The following is a 24832-nucleotide window of genomic DNA, read 5'->3' on the forward strand; positions in this document are numbered from 1 at the left end:
TACACTGCTAGTTGTGTTAACTACCGATCATAAATCACAGAATTTGCACCTTCTGGATAAGAAAGTTTTCTGTTTTGTTTTTTTTTGACCACTGGATAAGAAAAAGACACATAAGGTTTCAGTATTTCAGTATGTCAGTGAAATACAAGTTCATGAGAAGTTTTTTTAAAAACAAGAAGAATTATAATTATCTCCTCTTGGATCAGTACTCAACTGATTAAAATCATGTGTAGCACATCTTGATTGTGCTGGTATCTCAAAAATTAAGGTTAAAGATCGAAAGCATCATGATGATTTGTGTGCTTGCATTTATTGGGGAAAAAGACTCTCCACACTGCCATTAGTGATGCTTACAAATAGCACCAAACATTGGCTTTCATGTTATCCTGTAGAAAAATCCCCCAAACATATCATGTTTAAAAAGCACAAAATGAAATCGTAGCAGCGTGTTATGAAAGTAATTTTTGTCACTTTTGATGCCTGAAGATAAATTGAGATTTCCACTGGGTTTTAAAATAGGCTCTGTCCCAGACCCACACACAAAGTAATAATGTCAATTGAAAATTATTTTGTTGTCACATTCTTTTTCTTATATAAGAAATTTAAGGCAAATAAATCAACAACATGTCACTTACTAAATGAGTGAAAATAGCAAAATTTGTCTTTATAAATTGTCAGTAAAAATGATATTAAAATTAATGTCCCAGCATAAGTTGTAATTACTATATATGTTAATATAAAATTAAGCCATGGACTTCTGGTATGGATCAGCACTGGACTACAAGCCACAAGGTCAGCAGTTCAAACCCACCAGCTGCTCCTCGGAAACCCTATACAGGGTCAATATGAATTGGAACCGACTCGATGGCACTTAACAACAACAACATATTTGCTTAAAATCAGGTCTTTTATCAACCATCATACTAAAAGGGTAAAATTATCTTTTATCAACATTTTAAGTAACTGGAAAGATCACATGTCACTTTAAAAGTGGTTTGTGTTTATAAAATGGAAATGCTGTCGTAGTTGATCTTTGGGATCTAGTTAGTTAACTATGATTCTCCTATCTTAAACTGAACTTGGAGTTGTACATGCCTGGGCAATTTCCTTAACTTTCATTTGATTCATAGATAATTAGATAAAGTGAAGCCCCTAGGTAGCATGAGCAGTTAAATGCTTGATCACTAAAAGAAAGTTTGGCAGTTTGAACCCATCCTTAGCATCTGGAAAGACTGGCAAACTATCTCTGAAAAGTCAGTCACTGAAAACCCTACTTTGCACAAACGGAATCACTAAAAGTTGGAATCAACTCAAGAACTTTGTTTTGTTTTAAATTGGGTAGAAGTACGTAAGTGTTCTAATACAAGACTCTTCCAATTCTCTCATGATTCAGAACAAGACTCTCACCTTGGTGTCTTATCATAGACACTTCCTCTACTCTAGACTCTATCTCATTACACCGTATTTTCTTAGAAGTACTAAGTAAGAAGTACCAAGCTTAGCCAAGGGGGAAAAAAAGCAGGATTTGGATGTGAAATAAACCACACAACACAAGTGTGCTGACTCTAAGTACCCTGAACTGAGTTTATGGATTCACCAATTCTGGCAATCTTTTAAAAAGCTTTAACATCTTGGTGTTTAAATATTCAAATATCTAGAGGGAAGAAACTGAACTAAATGCTCTTTTCAGTTACAAGATTCCATGTTTCCAACACTCAATATGAATCCAAGCTGAGGTCTTGCATGTTGCTTTATTGTTTTTAATGTCACAATGCATTCATTATGCAGATGGTGTCTGCACCACAATCACAAAGCAGTGTGTAAAATGAAGATAACCAGAGAGAATGGTGTGATGTGAGAAGTTAGAAAAGATACCCAAATAGAGTTTCCATTTGGATCAAGTCCATTAAGAATGAGTTTGGTTTATGCTAAAATGGACAAAAAAAAAAAAGAACAAGTTTGGTTTGGTGTGGTTTTTCCCACTAAATGCAGAGGATTCCATTTCTTAAAATTCAAATCAGCACGACTGTTTGTTTTCAACTTAGTCTTGTTTTCTCATATATACCTTGCATGTTGCTTTATTGTTTTTAATGTCACAATACATTATCGAGTTGCTCAAACTTAGAACTGTTCAAAGAAACTGAACAATAATAAGATTAATCTATCAGATAGGTTTATTTAGACGGATATGAGAATCAGGTAGCATCAAAGAGAAAGTGGAAAGGTACTCTACTGAGTATAAGAAGTGACTGGTTTTTATTGACAAAACTCAGATGTGAAAGAATCTTATTTCTGATTGGCTTATACAATTTGCTATTGGCGCACTGCCCGGATTTCATTGGTCAATGGGGAGGGAAGCAATGTCAAAATCTCACTGGTCAACAAGGGTGGTCTGACTTATAAATCTAGGCTTATCTTTTGGTAAAGACAAATCTTTGGTACACTGTCCACTTGACTGTTGATGCCATTTTGTCAACCACATGACTTTTGATTTCTTTTAACAGAATTAATCAACAGGTCTGTCCATGCATCTTCATTGCTACAGTTGTTACTGTTACTTTGCTTCCTATTCATAGTGATCTTGTACATGGTTTCTGAGGATCGGCTTTGAACATCAACCTTGTGGTTAGCAGTCCAGTGTTTACCCTACAGTGTCACATGCATCTTCATAGCTCAGGAAAAATCCCCCTGGGGAACACAGCTTCTATGAAGGGTGAAGGTATCATTTGAACCCCATGATGAACAAAATATCACTGAACTATACACGTCAAAAGGAGCTTGGGTAGTGTAATGGTTACGAATCAGGCTGTGAACTGCAAGGTCAGCAGTTCGAAACTACCAGCTGCTCTGTGGGGGAAAGATGAGGCTTTCTGCTCCCGCAAAGATTTACAGCCTCGGAAACCCTGTTCAGGGTGGCTATGGGTCGGAACCAACTCGACAGCACTCAACAACAACATACACGTCAAAAGTACTGAAACATCATATATTTTGTTATCTATATATCTACCACACAATAAAAATAATGAGCCCTAGGAAATTTGAAAACTTGGTGAAGAAAATAGTACAGTAAGAAGAAAGTACTTGCCAAAGAATGACTTCCTTGGATCTCTCCTCTACCAACCAACACTCTGCCTTTTGGCAAGAACGATAAATCTTAGTGGAGTTACAAAAACGAAACCAGACCAAGATAACTCTGCAATTCTTTGTAAATAGGAGTACTGGCCATGCAAAATTGTTGTTGTTAAGTGCCGTTGAGTTGGTTCTGACTCATAGCGACCCTGTGTAGGGTTTCTGAGGAGCAGTTAGTGAGCTTGAACTGCCAACCTAATGGTTCAAACCAACTTTGCAGTCCAGCGCATTAACCCACAATGCCACACCAGAAATCCTCTGTAAAATTAGTATTTTTTAATTAACATTGTATGGAAATAAGTACCTTATAGGCATCCTGGTGTGTCGATGTAGGCTAAGCACTGGATTACTAACTGAAAGGTTGGTGGTTCAAAACCACCAGCCACTCCTTGGAAATCTTATATAGGGTCGCTATGAGTCGGAACCGACTCCAAGGCACTTAACAACAACAACATGAGCTCATTAGGTGTTAGTTGTCAGTATTTACTTATATGTTGCAAAGTGTTATGGATTTAATTGTGTCCGCCATAAAGATACACTGAGGTCTTAATCCCTACACTAGTGAACCTGACCTTGTTTGGGGAAATGTTTGGAGGATTTTGTCTTTGTAGATGTAACTAGTTAAATTAAAAGAGGCCCGATGAAAAGCAAGTGGGTCCAAATCCTAATCCCTTCTGAGTGGTTTTTAAGAAAAGAGAGTCAGACGCTGAAAGAAGACAGCATGTGAGGATCCGTCTACAAGCCAAGGAAAGCCAACGAACACCTACGACTTACACAGGATAAGGATCTTCCCCTTACAGCTGACAGAGAAAGAATTCAGACTCCTAGCTTCTGGAAGGATGATACAAAATAAAGTTCTGTTCTTTAAAGCACCCATTTTGTTACACAGCCCTAAGAATTTGAGACACAAATAGATAAAAACCAAATCTGTGCTAGCTAGTGAGCAATTGTCATTAATTTCACTGTTTCCTCACGTCTTAAAAAAACGCTGAAATGTGTTTAGAAGAAGTTGTCACTGTAAGAAGTTAACTCTCGGCGGTTAGCGTAGTCCCCAAAGGGCAGTGCCTGGGAGTCAGTCAGGCTCCTTGTATAGGGTTTCCGAGCAGAGGTTAGTGAACTTGAACCTCCCACCTTGCAGTTCAAACTGACCTTGCAGTCCAGTGCAGTAACCGGCAGCGTCACACACAGATGGCTGTTGGGAAAACAAGCTTCAACTCAAGGCCTTTGAGTTAAAATGAGCCACCAAGTACTACCGTTATCCAACATGATATTTTGTTTCCTTGAGAAAATGACTCCTCCAGCCTTTTGTCCATCGTTGTCTAAAATGGTTTCCTTGGTAAGCACAGCCGGTGGTTGATCCATTCTAAATAAAGAATCCTCCTCAAATCCCTGGGGTATTCTTCTGTGGTCTAAGGGAAATATTAGGCAATAGCTTTCCAGTAACTAGTCACAATACATTCCCATTACCCTACTTATTTTCTTCCAGCGCCTCCACCCATCTCACTAAACCACTTCTCACCCTTGAGGAGACACTTTTAGAGATCAGCACATGCTGGTTCATAACCATGGTCTGGGCCCAACCCAACATGAAGACTTCCTATCGTTCTGTCTTCCACGAGCTACTGTTAGTTCTCAATGTGTGAATTCAATGCTCAATTCACTCGGTAAGGATTTTAAGCTGTTGTCAAAATGTTTCTATTAGCTACAGTCTGCGGACTATGGAGTTACCTTGGCCCTACTTCATGATTTAACACAGTGGTTCTCAATCTTGGCTCCATATTGGAATCATCTAGAAGGCTTTACAAATTATAGCCACGTGGGTCCCTCATTCCTCCCTCACCAAGAAGTTCTGGTTTAATTGGTCTGGAGTGTGACCTGGGTATCAGGATTTTTGAAAACTCCCCAGCTATTTCTTATGTGCAGCCAAGTTTAAGCATCAACTGAAATAAGGAGACTTGATTTAAGTGTTTTCACTAATTAACTATGTGGCCTTGAGCAAAAGAAATATTCATTTACCCAACTGACATACCTTATCTGCTTGCTATTGCCAGACAGTGTTAGGGGCTTTACCTCTCCAGTCTCCAGAGGTGAGTGAATTGGACTCAACAACTTTCTCATTTATCCAGCAAATGCTTACTGAGTGCCCACTACCTGCCAAGCACTATGCTGGACGCAGTAAGGAACCAAAGTCCCTGGCCACATGGAGCTTACATTTTAGCTGGGAGAGGCATAACTATATACAAGTTTCTTTAGCCCAGACTGCAGACACACATTACTGGCTGTGTTAAGGAAGAAAATGAGAGTTGGGGTTCCCAACCACCTCCCAGAACTCTCAGGGATCCAGACTTTCCATCCACAATGAAGTTTGTAGCACCCCCTGGTGGAGCCCAGAGCAACACACAACTCAGAAAAGCAGAATGATGTAGGTGGACAGTTTAGAAATGGACTGGGTACCTACCATTCCTTTCCCCCAATTATCCTGGAGAGGCAACCCTTAAGGGTGAAATGGAAACTTCCATTTGGTTTACAGAGGCAAAAAAAACCCCAGGCACAGTGCCTGAGTCAGAGTTGGCACTCGGTAATTGGTAGCCATTATGATGCTTGTAATTACGATTATTGAGCTTCAGTTGCTGTAATGATTACTGTGCCCTTAAATGATCCAAGAATGGTTCACAGAGTAAGAGGTCCTGCATGCTGAGAACAAGAACATTGTCATGTTCTGAGGACAGTTAATAATCCAGCTCTAAATCAAGTCTGAGCCTTTCTTCCCAGCAAATACATGCTGACCAATTCATGTCATCACACAAAGATAATAAGCCTGAAGATTTCTGGGGGACTGTGCTTCTTGCTCAAGAAAGGCTTATTTTTGTCACTGTTGATGTTTTCCAAAAGGTCAGCAGATGTCCAGAAGGTCCACCATGCTTTGTGCTAAGGAACTAGAAGGCCAGAAGATGCTTCAGAAGTTTAGAGCAAAATAAGAGCCAAGTAGGGCCACGTGTGCCCTGCTGTGGCGCTGTGGGTTAATGCAAGGTCAGCCATTCAAGCTTACCAGCCTCTCTTCGGAAATCATATACAGGGTTGCTATGGGTCGGAACCGACGCTACGGCACTTAACAACAACAGCCACAGGGCCAAGTGGAGTCCCGGTACTGTGGGATAAGCACTGGATAACAAGGTTGGTTTTAATAGCAAAGTGAGTGGTTCAAAACTCAGCAAACACTCCTTGGAAACCCTATATAAGGTCGCTATGAGTTGGAAAAGACTTGATGGCACTTAAGAACAGGGGACAAGTGCTGGATATGGAGAAGAGAGGAAAGTAGGGCCAGTCAGGGTCTCAACAGGGAACAGATGGCACATTCAAATGAGGAGGATTTGGAGAGGATTCAAAGACCTAATTACACAACAGTTGAGACTTCTGCTGTTGTTAGATGCAGTTGAGTCGGTTCCAACTCATAGTGACCCTATGTACCACAGAGCGAAACACTGCCCAGGCCTGTATCAGCCTCACAATTGTTGTTATGTTTGAGCCCGTTGTTGCTGTCACTTGTCACGCCAGCTCATTGGGAGTCTTTCTCTTTTTCACTAGTCTTCCACTTTATCAAGCACGATATCCTTCTCCAGGGACTGGCCCTTTCTGATAACATGTATGAAGTATGAGAGATGAAGCCTTGCCATCCTGGCTTCTAAGGAGCATTCTGAGTGTGCTTCTAACACAGATTTGTTTGTTCTCCTGGAAGTCCATGATACTTTCAATATTTTTCACCAACACTGTGATTCAAATGCATTGATTCTTCTATAATCTTCTTATTTACTGTCCAACTTTCACATGCATATGTTGTTGTTGTTAAGTGCCGTTGAATCAACTCCGACCCATAGCAACCCTGTATAGGGTTTCCAAGGAGCAGCTGGTGAGCTTGAACCACTGACTTTGCAGTTCAAATGACTTCGCAGTCTGACGCATTAGACCACAGAGCCACACAATTGAAAATCCCATGGCTTGAGTCAGGCATACCTCAGTCCTCAAAGTGACACCTTTGCTCTTTAACACTTTAAAGGGGTCTCTTGCAGTAGAGTCACCTAATGCAATACATCATTTGATTTCTTGACTGCTGCCTCCAGGAGTATTTACTGTGGACAAAATGGAGATTGTTGTTAAGTGCCATCAAGTCAGTTCCGAACAGTGGCTTGTGGGTTTAAACCACAAATCTTGCAGCCAGCAGTCCAGTGTTTATCCTACAGTGCCACATCAGTACTCCACAACGGCAGTGGTGGTGATGGGGGTTGTGTACCATCAAGTCGGTTCCAACTCACAGCAACTCTGTATAGAGTTTCCAAGACTGTAAATCTTTACAGGAGCAGAAAGCCTCATCTTTCTCCTGCAGAGCTGCTGATGGATTTGAACTGATGACCGAGCAGTTAGCAGCTCAATGTGTAACCCACTATGCTACTAGCCCTCCTTCCACAAAGAGGGTAGGTTGGGATAATAAAGGAACCTAGGGTAAGCAGCGGCTGAGCTGTTACCCCTAGACCCATATGGATGAGGGGAGTGGGAGATGTTACTAGAACCTGAGAGGAAAGAGTCATGTTAGGCAGTCTTCTGTGAAAGAAGACGTGACTTTAGGTCAAGGGACAGAGCCAGGTCAAGGAGGGAACTGAGCAGAGCAAATACCTGGACCTTACTGCCCTCCCACCCTCTAATCTACCTCCAGGATGTTCCATGGTTTGAACCCAACTGGAAACCACAGAACCAGGGTAGACAAGATGGAGAGGGCCAAACAAAGGGTTTCTTACAGAGTAGAGGAGGGACATCTAAGGAATGATATTATGTAGCTGTTGTTGTTGCTGAGAGGACAAGACCACAGGTCCAGCAGCAGCAGAGCCAGTTAAGCATAATTGTCACTGAAGTGGTGATGAGTTTAGACCTATTCATCCAAACGTTTTCTTTGCCCTTGTGTCAAAAAGGCAAGCATCGTTTTGGAAATGGCCCTGTTCAGCTAGCAAGCAAATAGAGTTGGCCCTGTGTCTATTAACAGGACAACCAGGAACTAGAAAAGATACTGTGAGTGGCCAGGAAAGGGGTGCCGGGGCAGGGATTAGGGACAACAGAGGGGCTCATAAAGGAGAACAAATGTCTGGCAGAAAGAGCAACTAGAGTGGAAAGAGATGATACAAAATATGGTCTGCAAAGCTGGGGCGAGGCTATACAAAGAACAGGGTCCAAGATTCTACTTTCTTCTCTTTCCACGCAACCACTTTCTGGAAGTCATCTAGACTTTCCCCTGACACCGCTGTGTGAGTGTGTGTGTGTGTACAAGCGCCTGTATTTTTCTCTCTTGTCATGAAATGATCAGCATTCAGTGAAACACTTCTATTTTAGGGGCATTACCATCTCTAAAACAAGACACAAAAAAGCAGAGGGAGGCAGCTAGGGGCTGCATTTAATCTTCTCTAATATCGCAGTACGAAGGAAACGGGAATGAAAACACAGTCATTTAGAAAATGGTTGATGAGTCACTGATTGGCACAGGATGGAGAAAAAGAGAAGTCATTATTCATTCCCAGTACGCTGGGCCTTTAAAAATAGGATCATCACTGAGCTGGAGGGAGCGTCTGTGTTTGAGACTGAGGAGGGTGGACAGAGGGCAAGGCTCAGGGCTGGAACGGCCTGAGGCAGACAGGGCCCTCCTCTTCCACCTAGATGCAGCAGGAGCAGCCCTTGAAAGCTGTCCAGCTGTAAAGAAGCAGAAAGACAGCTTAATGCCTTCTCCTCCTCTACCTCTTTCTCTAAGCTTCAGCCATGCTTTTTGGTTAAATTTCAGCTTCTGTGGAAGCACACCATACCCCCCCACACACACACACACACACATCATTACAAGCAGAGTTCATTTTCACAGTTCCTGAATTCCCCAGTTCTCTCTTCATCTCCCCACTTTGGACTTTGTTGCTTCTTCCCCATTGTGTAATTCAGTAGACAGGGATGGGGGAGCAGGGTCTAGCAAATTAGAACCTAGTGAAAAGTTGAGCCCTGGGTAAGGAGAAGTGTTTGGAGAGGGTCTGGGAATTTTATTTATCCATGTGTTACATTGTTATTAAGTGCCATCAAGTTCTAACTCAAAGTATAGGGTTTCCAAGGAATGGCTGGTGAATTTCAACTGTCAACCTGCGGTCAGCAGTCCAGTGCTTATCCTACAACAAAATGAAATGAAAAAGAAACCTTGCCTGCTAAAGATTTCACCTTTGCCTGATGGCTCTTGGGCCTCATTGAGTAACTGAATATAAAAGAGCTTGATTGGTTTGCAAATCAAAATCATAAATCAAAGAGAAGACAAGGATGCATCTAGAAGGCAAGAGAGAGCAAAGACCAGGTCAGGCTAGGTTGGAGAGAAAGCTAGGGGTCTTTTGAGAGATAGGAGGGAAGAGATGGAAAACTGTTGGATTGTGGGGAGAAAGAGGTGAAGAGAGGAGCTCTGCTGTATGTATGAATGGAATTCCTTTACTTTTAAAATACAATGTACTCAAAATGTAAATAGTTTTCCATTTCTTTTGGTTTGTTGGAATGATGTTTCCTCTGAATGCAACACTGAGATGAGTAGGCAACGGGGTAGCCTGGATAGCTGCAGGTTACAAATATATATATTCCATCTGTCTTAGTTCCCTAGTCTACCTGTAACACAATAACACAAGCAGGTGGTTTTAAAGAACATATATTTATTTTCTCAAGTTCTGGAGGCTGAAAGTCCTAAACAGGGTCTCAGCCAAGGTGATTCCTTCCTTCCTTGTCAGTAACCCTGGGCGTTTCCTGGTTCCTTGGCTTATAGACATCCTCACAAGGCATTTGTCTTTGCCATCACTATATCTATTCTTGTCTTTTTATAAATCAGAAGAGATTAAGTTTAGGACCCACCCTAAACTGGTATGGTCTCATTAACATAACAAAAGAAATCTCCTTTCCAAATAGGATCACAGCATGGGGATGAGGATTTCAACACAAATTTTGAGGGGCACATTCAATCTGTAACACAACCGATGCATATGCCTGTGTCACACACACACACACACACACACACACACACACATACTGATCTCCTGTACACACACAACTTCTTACATTATTCTTTGGTTTGTTATTTGCTCATATTGGCATAAATTTACTTACATTAAATAGAGACAACAAGAACCGTCTGAAGCTGGATCTAGTTTCTGAAAAGTAGGTAGATTAGCCAGGCCCCAGCGAATCTCAGCCTGGAATTCTATCCTGAAAGAACCAGGGCAGCAAAGATGCAGACCCTTCCAACTCGCAGTCAATACAAGATTTTCAAGAAACTGCAAAGGGGCCGTGGTAAAAGAAAGACTCTGTGTCTGAGATCTGTTGGGGAATGTTGCCATTTGTTGAAAATCTGCAGCTACTGCTATTTCACATACAAAGTTATTTTAATTATTGCATGTGCAACATACAATATCATTATTCAGCTCTATTTTTGTTTATCAGAATAAATAGTAATGCACTTTAATTTTATGTGGTCTCTTTAGTAGCTCAAAACTCTGAAAGGCACTTTTAGGCATACACAGTCTCCTTTTGTTCAACCAAGATGTAACTCTTCTAGGGAATAAAAAAAGTGAGACAATATACTGAAGGAATTGTATGCATCATCATTAAATAGGATTTATATACGATTCCAGAAATCTAAGGTCTCAATAGACATCTAAGAGGGATTTGATAAGACATTATACACATTCCTGATAATAATTTCTCGTCAACTAGGAATGTAAGGACACATCCTCAACAAGATAAAGAATATTTTTCATAAACCAACTAACTGTCCACATTATATTTAAGTCCTGGTGTGGTGCTGTGAGTTAATGCGCTGGACTGCAAAGTCAGTTTGAACCACAAGGTTAGCAGTTCAAGCTCACCAGTCGCTCCTCGGAAACCCTATACAAGGTTGCTATGCATCAGAACCCACTCCGCAGTGGCACTTATCACCACCACCACCTGTAGGCTGTAGCCATGATGATAAGGTGTTAGACAGCAGTAAGAGAGGAAAAACTTATCACCATTTCCAGATGATTTACTTGTTTGCCTGGAGATACCAAAAGCCTCCAATAAAAAAAAAAACAATGGGCCAAATAATCAAATTCATTAAAGTTGGCCAATTACAATGCAAATACACAAAGTCATTGATACTATCTTTTCATTTGATACTATCAATATCCAGTTAGAAAAAAGAAAAGAAAAGATCACATTTTTAATGGTTATATATACTTTTTAAAAGTTCATTTACATGTGCACATTCATTGCAATTTATAGCAAAGGAGAGGATCACATCATCAATTATTTACTATGTTCCCAGTACTAAGCTGAAGCCACAATTTCCCAAAATGCAGACACGTGTGCACATTTTCAATTTTCCTTTAACATACCCAGAGTCCCTTAGTGGTGCATACAATTAACCTGCTTGGCTGCCAACAGAAAAGTTGCAAGTTCCAGTCCAAGAACAAGTACCTCAGAACAAAGGCCTGTCTATCTACTTCCCCCAAATCAGCCATTGACTTCCAGCAAGATGCCGGACTAGGCAGCCCCACTGCACAGACCCTCTATAACAAAGTCATGAGAGACTAAAGGAAACAGACATGGATGATAATCCTGAAATCCTAGGCTTCAGAGGAACTGATCCTGGTGTGGCGCTGTGGGCTAAAGCGTCACACTGCAAGTCCTTTGAACTGCAAGGTTGGTGGTTCAAGCTGCTCCTTGGAAATCCTGTAAAGAGTCACTATGGATCAGAATCGACTCTACGGCACTTAACAACAACAACAGGAGACAAAGCTGAACAAAAGCGGCAAGAAAGGAGACAGACAGGTGGACACTTAGATGACCTGATGCAACCCAGTCCTTTTGAATTCTTGCAAGCACATTCCATTGAGACAGTGGGCTGACAACACAAACACACTCTGGTGGTTGGCAAGGAAAGTGGTGGGATCCTCCCTTGTTCCCCACTCCCTCCTGATGACCAGAAACATGGTCACCCCAACCCTAACCCATTCATTGACCAGTGACACCCTTCGCCCTGCACAGCTCCTGCTTTGCCTGAGGTTGGAGCCTCACCCTCATGGATCAGGAGCTAGGTGCACTTTCCCCAAATCTTGAAGGCCCTGAACTCTACCTCATCAGACCAGCAGAATGTCCAGTGCTAGGTCCCCACCAGCCCTTGGAGGGCAAGAATTCCAACCATAACCAGACAGTCTGCCCCCAGCTGCCCTCTGGGAACAAGCACCCTGTCCTCAGCCACCTTCTGAGCCAGCACAAACTACTTCCAGATCAGGAGACCTGATCCCAGACAGCATTTAGGTTTGGAGGAACTCCACCTAGGACTGGGCATCCTGCCAATCATCCTCACACACACACACATACACTCACACACACACACACACCTGGCAGAGGGTGCTGACCCATACACCAAGTACCCTACTCCACCCCCACAGTTTAATCCTCTCTGGGTCCTGCCACAGCCCCCGTTTTTTCTCTATTCTTATTTTCTTTCCCTTATTTTAAAAAATCTTTTCTTTCTCTGCTTTCCTTTTGTCCTGTTCCTTCTTCTTTTCAATTATTTCTCTTAGGGTTTTCTTTACTCTTCTCTTTTTTCCCCTCCCTAGTTTTGCTTATTACATTTTAAAAATTTATTTTATTCTCTTCCCTTGTTTCTATTTTACTTTCATTTTGTTTGTTATTGCATTATTTTTGCATTCCTTCTTTTCTGATTTCACCCATCACTTGTTTCTTTCTTTTTCCTTTTGTTTTTCTCTTGTCTCACCCAGCAACCATGCCCATACAGCCCAGGCACACTCATATCTTCTTCACTGAATGGTTTTAAATTAAGAAAGGTGTGCAACAAGGTTGTATTCTTTCACCATACTTATTCAACCTGTATGCTGAGCAAATAATACGAGAAGCTGGGTTCTATGAAGAAAAACATGGCGTCAGGATTGGAGGAAGACTCATTAACAACCTGTGGCGATATGCAGATGATACAACCTTGCTTGCTGAAAGTGAAAAGGACCTAAAATATTTACTGATGAAGATCAAAGAGCACAGCCTTCGGTATGGATTACATCTCAATGTAAACAAAACAAAAATCCTCAACACTGGACCAATAAACAGCATTCTTATCAATGGAGAAGAGATTGAATTTGTCAAGGACTTCATTCTTCTTGGATCAACTATCAACACTCATGGAAGCAGCAGTCAAGAAATCAAAGGACATATTGTATTAGGCAAATTTGCTGCACAAGAACTTTTTAAAGTGTTGAAAAGCAAAGATGTCAGCTTGAGGACTAAGGTGTGCCTGACCCAAGCCATGGTATTTTCAATAACCTCATATGCATGTGAAAGCTGGACAGTGAATAAGGAAAACCGTAGAAGAATTGATGCCTTTGAGTTATGGTGTTGGAGGAGAATATTGAAAGTGCCATGGGCTGCCAAAAGAGCCAATAGATCCGTTTTGGAAGAAGTACAGCCAGAGTGCTGCTTGGAGGTCAGGATGGCCAAACTTCGTCTTTCATACATCGTACATATTGTCAGGCGGGACCAGTCATTGGAGAAGGATGTCATGTTTGGTAAGGTGGAGAGACAGAGAAAAAGAGGAAGACCCCCAATGAGACGGATTGGCCAAGTGGCAGCATTGATGGACTCAAGTGTGACAACAGTAGTGAGGTTGGCACAGGATCGGGCAGTGTTTCGTTCTGCGGTGCATAAGGTCGCTATGAGTCAGTGCTGACTCGATGGCACTTAACAACAACAACAACAGAGGAAAAATCAGAAAAAAAGTATGAAAAGAATCCATGTAAAGTTTTAGAATTATGTGAGACATCATTAAGAGGAGTAGGTGATTGGAATTCCAGACTAGGAAAATACCCCAAAAAAGCACAGAGAAAATTGTAAAAGAAGAATTGTTGGAAGCAAACATTCCTAACATCATGAAAGGCAAGAATATGTGCATTCAAGAAGCTGAACAGGCCCCAGACAGGATAAACCCCCAAAAGAAAATCACAAAGACATCATATCAAACTCTCCAAAACCAAAGACAAAGAAAGAATCCTGAGAGCAAGGTGGAAAAAACAAAAAGTTACCTGCAAAGGAGAACCAATAAGACTAAGCTCTGATTTCTCAGAAGAAACCATGCAAGCAAGAAGGCAATGTAATGACACATATAACATTTTTTTGATAAAAATATTGTCAACTAAAAAATGTATATCCAGCAAAATTGTACCTCCAATTGTTGTTGTTGTTGTTAAGTACCGTGGAGTTGGTTCCGACTAACAGTGACCCTGCACAGGGTTTCCGAGGCTATAAATCTTAACGGGAGCAGAATGCCTCACCTTTATCCCTCGGAACCACTGGTAGTTTCAAACTGCTGACCGTGAGATTAGCAGCCCGACTCGTAACCACTATGCTACCAGAGCTCTTTTATGACAGTAAAATTAGAACATTTCCAGAGAAACAGAAAATAATTAGTAAAAACTGGACCAACCTTACAAAAAACACTAAAAGGAGCTCTTTAGGCACAGAACCAACAACAGTAGACAACAACCTGAGATTAACATATGTGACAACACCATCCGAGTCAACCTAGACATAACTGTATGCAAAATAAAACAAACATTCTTGTTGTTCTTAAGTGCTACTGAGTCAATTGCAACTCAGAGACCCTGCACAGTGTTTTCCAGTGAGTGGCTGGTAGATGGGAACCACCAATCTTGTGGTTAACAATCCAGTGCTTATCTACCAGGATTCCCAAATAAATATATAAGACTGAATATAGGAAACCAGAAATATCCATTTGTAATGAAGAAAATTACAAAGTAAAAAAGAGGAAATAATGTAGTTATAGAGCTTCCAAACGGAGAGGAAATCAAGTACATTTCAAAGTAGAACAGACTGTTTTAAACTTGGGAAGAAATTAATACATGTGTTGCTTGGGTGAAGGGGCTGAACAAGTGTGGGAGGGAGAGTAGGAGCATACCACACACATGTAGAAAAAGGTTTGACAGAGGATATTTCTACTTGGGCATTTACCTTTGCTGCAAATAAATCCCTGAAAGTAGAAGAACATACAGGGCGAAAAGTTATGAAAATATCTTCAATATAACCAAACACTGAGTGAATGAGTCACTGAGCCTATGGGCTCAGGACCATAGTCTCCGGGGACACTAAGTTCAATTGGCATAACATATTCCACACTAAAACATTCTACTTTGCTATGACTGGGGTTGTAAACGCTTATAAGCAACCATCTAATATACAACTATTGATCTCGCCCTGTCTGGAGAAAAGAATGAAAAACTCATGAGAATATCAGTCTCTACAACTTGAGATCAGAAGAACTAGATGGTGCCCGGCTACCACTACCAACTGCTCTGAAAGAGATCACATTAGAAGGTCCTGGATAGAGTGGGAGAAAAATATGAAACAAAACTCAAAATCATAAAAGATAGAGACTGGCAGAACACCTGAGACCATATAGTCTTTACTCATTCTTCAGATGTGGAATTGAACTCACTTCTGTGGCTCAATTTTCATCCAAATAATAGACAGATTTATAAAGGGAACAACAACACTCATGAGATAGGCCCACCTTTGAATAATCAACCAGTGGAGACCAAAAGGATAACATTTATCAAAGAACAAAATTTAGAAGCATTTGGAAAGAAAGGGGAATGAAAGCAGGAAATATAGGGGGGAAGTGGGATACATGATCTTACATTGAAGGGATTGTATTCAGTCAGATAAAACAAAATGTGGATGAATTGTTGAATGTACAACTGATGATGTGCTCTGTAAACCTTCACCCAATTCACAATGAAAAGTTCAAGAAAAAGAATCAGGCATTGAAAACCCTGTAAAGTTGAGTTCTACTCTGATACACATGGGGTCACAATGAGTTAGAGGTGACTCCACAGCAGTGGTCTCTCTTTCCATCCATTTTCCTAAAGGCTGACCCTCTTCCTCTCCCTCTGCCGCCCCCCCCCCCCACACACACGGAAGGTGATGAGAGGTGGGAGAAGAGTAAGGACAGATACTAATGCTGTCCCCTGCCTCCTTCCGGGGAGGTTGCTGTGCATTGACTGGGGCCTTTATTGAAAGCCTGTTCTCACAGTCTTCTCTAAACAGTGACCAGGTTTTGTCAACACTTTTCCTCTTGCCCCCTTCAGACCTGGTATGATAACAGCTCCTCCAGTTGCTAACCTTAGGTCCTGCGCTGTCCTTTAGCTAGTTTCTTTGAACTCTGCCCACACTTTCATAACAGGTCCCTTTACTAAACTTTCCTCAGAATTACCCTGACTGAGGGTGATACGTGAATGACTCAAGTTTGGGAAGCTGCACTATGCTATTAAGTCATCATAACAACCTATTAAGACGAGTATCATTATCCCCACTTGACACAGGAGGAAATTGCAGCTTAAAGAGTCTAGGCAACTTAGTCAATATCACAGAGCTATTAAATGGGGTGCCAGGATGGCCAGTCTGGGGTCTATCTGCCAGAGGAGTCTGGCTTTTAATGCTGCACCCAACAGCCTCTCAGATAAACTCAGAGTGGTATCTGAACCACCACTTGCAGGGTGTTGTAGTTTCTCCAATAACAATAGTTATTCTGACCGACTGTTACCTAACCCCCTGAGTTTCTTTTCTTCAACACAAACGCTGCAGAAGGCCCTGTTCTGAGGCGTGCTTGGTTTTATATTCTTGCATTTAAAATCTCCTCAACTATCTAGTGATTCAGGGGATCAGGGAGGAAATAGAGTCTTATGCTAATTTTTCAGATTTCATTGAATTTATACTGCTATAGTTCGATATGGTCCATTTGGGATAATGAAATAAAGCATAATAAGCCCACATCAACCCAAAAATGGCAGACTCTGAGGTGATTTTTAGCAAAGGATTTACACTTTATTCTTTAAATAGCAAAGGGAAATTAAAAAATAAAAAAAGTTTTGATGACATTCACTTAACTGTGGAGAATTGGAGACATCTTAACCTTTTGTTTAGTGTTTTCTTTTTGCTTCCTTTCTGGGAAGACAGTTACTCTGATAGATTCAAATGTCTAATTATTTTTAAACAAGTTATCTTGGCATTACCTAATAACAGTGAAATAAGTAAAAATCCACAAGTTCTCCTTAGAAAGAAGTTAAGTATTATGGATAGAACTTAGATGTTGGCGTCAGCAGCTCTGAAATTGACTCCCCAGCTATTTGGTCTTTGAGAAATTTTTAACTTTTCTGTGTCTCGAGTTCCTTTATGTATAAAATGAAACCAATAATAGTATTTACTTCATAGGGGGGTTATTGTGAGAAGCAAATGCACCATCCATATAAGACTTTAAGCATGGTGCTTAACATATGATAAACATTCAATAATTGTTAGTTATTATTATTACTATGTTGAAACTTCTAGAGTATAAAAGATGAAAGAATCTCTACATGCAAGGGGATTGACATTTTTTAGAGAAAATAACACGTATAAACAACTGTAACACAAGGCAGAACTAATGAATGGTCTAAAAGAAATACAGAGTGTCATAGGAACACAGAGGATGGAGAGTTTATTTCCAGCATTATATTCTTGAGAACCTGCATAGTAGAAGTTCCATTTGGGTTGGCTTAGGAGAGGATTGAAGTTTTGATTTGGGGTAAAGGAAATCCTAGGAAGGGGAAGCAATGGAGACAAAGGTCCAAAGAAAAGACAATCAATGTTATGCTCATGGAAGAGTGAATATTGAAGCTTAGCTGGAGCACGCTATGTATCAAAGGTGGGAGAGATAAGAAGACCAAGGATTGGAAGGGTGGAGAGGATGAAACAGACACAAGATGGGCTGAAGTTCATTGGTTACTTTTTCCACTTTGTAATTATTAAGTAATCTGTAGTGTGATACATTGAAATGATGTGAATATCCTACTCTCAGATAACATTTTATCCAATGGTAGAAATTATTTTTAACTGTGTTAAAATAAAATAAAATATGACTTATCAAAACATGTGAGATCCAATTGAAATCATGCTTAAAAACTCACTGTCATCGAGTGGATTACAACTCATAGAAACCCTTTATAGGGTTTCTGAGGCTTAAATATTTACGGAAACAGAAAACCTCATCGTTCTCCCATGGAGTGGCTGGTGGATTTGATCTGCTGACCTTGCAGTTAGCAGTCCAGTGCTTCTCCTACTGCACTGCACCAGGACTCCTGAAATAGTGCTCATTGTTGTTATTGCTAAGTGTTATTGAGTCAGTTCATAGTGACCCTGTATAGGGTTTCTGAGGAGTTTGAACCACCGACCTTGTGGTCTGGTGCTTATCCTATATCACCACATCAAGACTTCAAAAGTAGTGCTTAGGGGGGATTTTATAGCTTTAAATGCATATTTAAAAACAAAACAAAAAAAAAGCAACAATTTAAAATGAATGAGCTAAATATTCATTTAAATATATCTGAAAAATAATAGCAAAATAAGCTCATTGAAAGTATAAATAATTAAAAATCTCTCTATAAAAACTCAAATAACAAAGAAGAAAATTATTGCAGTAGAAAATAAATACTACAGAGGGTCAACAAAGCCAAAAGTTGACTTTATTCAAAAGATGAATAAAACTCTGCTGAGGCCAGTCTCGGGATAAAAAGAAAAGGCACAAAATACCAATGTTATGAGTGAAAGAAATCTTGTAGACATTAAAAAAGAATAAGTATAATAAATAAATTATAAATACCTTTATTCCAAAAAAAGAGAAATATTTGGTGAAATAAATGCGCTGTGGGCTAATGCATCAGACTGCAATGAACTGCAAGGTCGGTGGTTCAAGCTCACCAGCTGCTCCTTGAAAACCCTATACAGGGTTGCTATGGGTTGGAATTAACTCAATGGCACTTAACAACAACAACAACAACAACACACAAACACAGCTTATCAAAGCTGGCGTGATACTTTGAAAAACTTAGTAAACTATGAGTACAAAATAAATTTCATCCGTAAATCAAAATCTTCCTATAAAAATCTCAAGACTCAGATGGCTTCACTGACTAGTATGACCAAACATTTAAGGAAGGAGTAGCTCTAATTTTAAACAGACTTTTCCAGAAAAGAGAAAAAGAAGTATCCTCCTACTCATCATATGATCCTAGTATAACCTAGACAGGAAAACTCCACAAGGATACAGTGGGCTGGTGTAAAAATTCTCAACAAAATATTAACAAATACAATTTGGCTTATGCAACCAAGTTGGAATTATCCTAGCAATGCAAGGCTAGTTTAAATTAGCAAGCCAAACCATGAAATTTTCTACAATAAGAAATCAAAGAGGGAAAATTATGTATTCATGTGAATAGATGCAGATAAAACTTTATTTATTCAACTTCAATGTGTGATTGAAACATTTTAGCAAATTTGAGATAAAAGGAAACTTCCTTAATGTGATAAAGCATATCTATCAAGAACCTACCTTAATGGAGAAATGTTGAAAGCTTTCTCTTAAATTATTTTTTGTTATTATGGAACTTTGCAAGCATATACAAAGTAGAGAAATTATTATAATGAATATTCCTGTACCTATCACCCTGAAAGTATTCCCTCTAAGATAAAAAATTAGATTCAAATGCTTATTAGGACCATTTCAATTTAACATTGCTCTGGAGGGCCTTGCCAGTATACTCATTTAAGTCAAGCCAAAAAAAAGCATCCAAAGAAATAAAACTGCCATTATTTGGAGATGATGTGATTATATATAATAAGAAAATCCAAAATAACATAGGCTGTGACTCTATAGGATAAGCACTGCAAGGTCGGCAGTTCGAGCCCTATGAAGGGTTGCTATAAGTAGGAACCAACTCGACGGCACACAATAATAACACATTAAAAAGAAAAGAAAAAAACCCTCTAAGACTGAAACTCAAAGGGAATACATGAACAGGAATGTAAGCTTGCTGACGACCATGTTGGTCTACTGGTGAGTAGAAGAGGGGGAAAGGCAGCAGTGAAGACATGGGCTGAGTTTGACCACGTTCTATAGACTCCCATCGACCTGGAGATGAGAGAGAGAAGAGGAAGGGCTGGTTGGTCCAAAGTGTGTTAAGACCTGGGGACTCCAGAGCCCATGAACAAGGACATAGCCACGGAGGGCTAGAGCTGAGAGTGAAGCATCCAGCTGATATGGAGTGAGGGGAGAACACCCAAACTTGTAGACAGTACTCATTCGACCTAGCCTCAATGATCAGAAGTTGACTAGAGGAAGGTAAACAAAATTTTTTGATAAAGGAAACAAGTATAAATTGCTACAATTTGATGAATTTGACCTATACTTAATCGATGTAGTAGCTCAAAATACCAACTGAAAGGGAAACAGTCTTCATATCAAGTATCAATCCTATCCCCTCTGTATACAGGGTTGATAGGGATGAACAATTTAAGACTTGGCTACTTAAAAGGGGGGTTGGGGATAATAAAGGCATGAAGTGACTGGCTTACAAGTTTTCAAGAGGGAATTTTGTTTCAGAGTGTGCGAGGGAAGGTCGAATCCCCACTGAATAGTTTTCATTTTGTCTAGATGGGTCTGGTGAAAGGAGATGGGGATACAATTCTTATGATTCAGTAGTGAGGAATTGTTATCATGACTAATTGAGACCATCACAACTGTAAAGGTAGAAGTTTTGTAACAAAAAGGGGTGAGTAGTGGAGTCCTGGTGTGGCACTGTGGGTTAATGCACCAGACAGCAAAGCAGTTTGAACTGCAAGGTCGGTGGTTCAAGCTCACCAGCTGCTCCTCGGAAATTCTACACAGGGTTGCTATGGGTCAGAATTGACTCGACGGCACTTAACAACAACAAGTTAATCTTACAGTCCAGGAACAAAGGACCCTAGGATCATCAAGGCAGAAGAGCATGAGCGGAATGTGGGACCCTATCCAGTGAAGCAGCGACACCAGAGACGGAGGCAGAGAGATGAAGACATGGAGAAGGGGAACAGTTGAGAACTCTGGACTCATGGAAAGAGAGAGACTGGGTGCTGGTGGCCAGGAGGCAGGCTTGCAGAGTGTGCCATTTGGTTGTTTAAATCATTGTATTTTCCTGAGTTTTTGTGTGTAAATCCCCACGTAGAAAAAACACAGAGAGAATAGAAGCAAATACTGTTGAATGATGAGGCACAGAGGAGATTGAAATCATTGCAATGAAGCAATGAGTGTGAAACCAATGTTCTCCCATGTAAACTATCATTCAATTCACAATAAAAACTTAAATAAAAAAAATAAGAGAAAAAATAAAAACAAAAATAAGAGCATTCGGCAATGTTGCTGGGAGGAAAAAGTCAATATAGAATATCAATTGCATTTCTATATACCAAAACAAACAGAAAATGAAGATTTGAAAATATGCTTTTTATACCAACTATCCAAAGATAATGTAAAAAAAAAAGAAAAGAAAATATGTCCAAGATCTCCACTGAAAAAAAATCAACAAAAGCTTTTTGAGAGAAATTAACCAAGAATTCATTAAAGAGATATAGATTATCAAAATGAATCAGAAGACTCAACGTTATAAAAATGCCAGTTCTCTTCAAGTCTAATGTTGAGACTTCTGATTCATTTTGATAATCTAGGTCTCTTTATTGAATTCTTTAATTTCATCACAATGGTTCCTGTTTGCTTGTTTTTTATGAAATTTAACTAGCTGGTTATATGAAACTGCAAAGGACCAAGAACAGGCAAGTTTTCTGAAGAATAAGGTGAGAGAACTTACTCTAACCAATGTCAACACTTAGTGATTAAGATAGTGTGATATTGGTGCAAGGGTAGAAAAGTAGATTCGTTGCCTGGTGCTGCTATAACAGAAAAGAAATACCACGAGTGAGTGGCTTTAACAAACAGAAATTCATTTTCTCACAGTTTAGGAGGCTAGAAGTTAAATTCTCTGTCAGTTCTGGGGGAAGGTCCTTATCTCTTTTCAACTTCTGTTCCTCAGAGAGCTTCTTATAGATTCTTGACATCTCTCACCCCTTATCTCTGCTTGCTTGCTTGCTAAATCTGCTCTTTTATATCTCAGGAGATCGATTTAAGACACATGCTACACTACTTTAGCCTCATTACCACAACAAAAATCCATTCCCAAATGAGATTATAACCACAGGTATAGAGTTACGATTTACAATATGTATTTGGGGGGGGGGGGACACAATTCAATCCATAATACAGATAATGGAACAGGAAAAAATTATACAGAAACAAACATATATATATATTTAAACACTTGTTTTATGTCATACAAAGGAGATTCAAAAAGTTTCTAGAAAAATAGAGTTGAAAGATAATGGAATTTCTTCATGAACTTTTTGAATCCCCCTATAGATAAGGGAGCTCTGGTAGCGTAGTGGTTACGAATCGGGCTGCAAACCTTAAGGTCAGCAGTTCGAAACTACCAGCCACTCTGCGGGAGAAAGATGAGGCTTTCTACTCCCGTAAAGATTTACACCCTCGGAAACCCTGTACAGGGTCGCTATGGGTCGGAACCGACTCAACTGCACTTAACAACAACAACAAATCATTGTATTTGACTCGACAGCACTTAACAACAACAACATAGATAATAATATTCAGAGCAGTAGAGAAGGTTGGTCTTTAGGATACTTTTAAGCAAAATGTGCTGTGAAATTGAGTATCCATATGGAAATTAAAAAAAAAGAAAGAAATTAGATCCCTACTTCATACCATACAAAAAATCAATTCCAGGTGGATTCGAAACCTAAATGTAAAAATCAAAATAATGAAACTGTTGGAAAACAATATAGTAAAGTTAATTCATGATCTTAGTATTGGGAAATACTTATTTCCCCATTTTTGCCAGGTATAGACTAAAGACTGACTTATCTTTTGTTCCCCTTTCAGTATTTTAAAGGTGTTATGCTAACATCTTCTGGCTTGCATTGTTTCTGAAGAAATGTCTGCTGCCATATATATCTTTGTTTCTCTATACATCGTGGCTCATTCTTCTCTGACAGCTTTTATGATTTGTCTTTCAGGGAGCTTCAACAAGTTTATGGAAAAATTCCATTATCTTTTAATGCCATTTTCCTACAAAACATTTTGAAGCCCCCTTGTAATTTACTAATTATAAACAATTTGATGATGATGTGCATTGATATAATTTCATCATTTTTTTTTATGCTTGGTGTGTATTGAGCTTCCTGGATCTGTGGGTTTATGATTTTCATCAAAATTTTTAGAGTTAATTTTTTCAATTTTTTGTTTCCCCACTTCACCGCACACTTTGGGAACTCATTTTTAGGTGACAAAACACTTCCCACTCCTTATAATGGTGTCATCCTTATAATGGTTGTTATGTTTGATTCCATTGACGCTCCTTCTTTGTCAATGCATCTCATTGAGGGTCTTCCTCATTTTCACTAACCCTCCATTTTATCAAGCATTATGTCTTTCTCCAAGGTCTGGTTGCTCCTGATATTTCCAAAGTATGAGAATTAATTTCTCAGTAGTCCCTTCCAAGGACCATTCTGGCTGTACTTCTATCAGGACAGACGTGTTTGTTCTTCTGACAGTCCATGGTAATTTCAATATTCTTCAGCAACACCATAATTTAAATGCATCAATTCTACTTTGGTCTTCCTAATTCATTGTCCAACTTGCACATGTATATAAGGCGATTGAAAATATCATGGCTTGGGTCAGGTGCACCTTAGTCCTCAAAGTGACATCTTTGCTCTTTAACACTTTAAAGAGGTCTTTTACAGCAGATTTGTCTAATACAATTTGTCATTTGATTTCTTGACTGCTTCTTCCATAAGTGTTGATTGTGGACTCAAGAAAAATGATGCCTGATAACTTCATAATGTTATTTATTGATCCAGTTGTGAGGATTTTCATTTTCTTTACTTTAAAGTGCAATCCATATAGAAGACTGTTGTCTTTGATCTTCATCAGTAAGTATTTGAAGCCTTCTTTACTTCCAACAAGCAAAGTTGTGCCATCTGCATATCACAGGTTGTTAATGAGTCTTCCATCAATCCTGATGCCACGTTACTCTTCATATAATCCAGCTTCTCCAATTATTTAATCAGAACACAGACCATATGGTAAAGGATACAATCCCGACACACACCTTTCCTGATTTTGAAACACTTAGTATACCCTTGTTCTGTTCTTATGGCTGCCTCTTGGTCAATGTACAGGCTTCTCATGAGCACAATTAAGCATTCTGGAATACCCATTCTTCACAATGTTGTCCATAGTTTGTCATGATCCACACAGTCAAATGTCCGTGCACAAGTAAACATTTCTCTGATATTCTCTGTTTTTGCCAAGATCCATCTGATGTCAGCAACGATATCCTTCATTTCATGTTCATGGATTCATTTCATTGAATCCAGCTTCAATTTCTGGCAGTTTCCTGTCAGTGAACTGTCACAGCCATTTTTGAATTATCTTTAGCAAAATTTTGCTTGCATGTAGTATTAATGATATTGTTCAATGAATTTTACATTCTGTTCAATCACTTCTCTTTGGAAAGGACATAAATATAATCTCTTCCAACCAGTTTTTCAGGTGTTCCTAATTTCTTGGCATAGAAATTAGGCATCGATTTCTTGAGAGATTTAAATCTGTATTCCATCAATTCCTACACCCTTGTTTATTACCAATGCTTTCAGGGCAAGTTGG

The sequence above is a fragment of the Chrysochloris asiatica genome, unplaced genomic scaffold (assembly GCF_000296735.1).
Source record: "Chrysochloris asiatica unplaced genomic scaffold, ChrAsi1.0 scaffold00018, whole genome shotgun sequence".
Lineage (NCBI taxonomy): Eukaryota > Metazoa > Chordata > Mammalia > Afrosoricida > Chrysochloridae > Chrysochloris > Chrysochloris asiatica.